Genomic DNA, 359 nt, shown 5'->3' on the forward strand with positions numbered 1-359 from the left:
ACACACTATAACAAACACACACATACATATACAGATGTATGTATACACACACACACACACACACATATACATATATAGATATATGTATATACACACACACATAGATATATGTATATATACACACACATAGATATATGTATATATACACACACACATAGATATATGTATATACACACACACACACATATAGATATATGTATACACACACACACACATATAGATATATGTATACACACACACACATATAGATATATGTATACACACACACATATAGATATATGTATACACACACACGTGTGGACACTCATGAACCAGTAAAGGATTTTTCAATGTATCATTTTTATTGTTGTTCACCTCTT

This window comes from Babylonia areolata, chromosome 18, assembly GCF_041734735.1.
Source record: "Babylonia areolata isolate BAREFJ2019XMU chromosome 18, ASM4173473v1, whole genome shotgun sequence".
Classification (NCBI taxonomy): domain Eukaryota; kingdom Metazoa; phylum Mollusca; class Gastropoda; order Neogastropoda; family Buccinidae; genus Babylonia; species Babylonia areolata.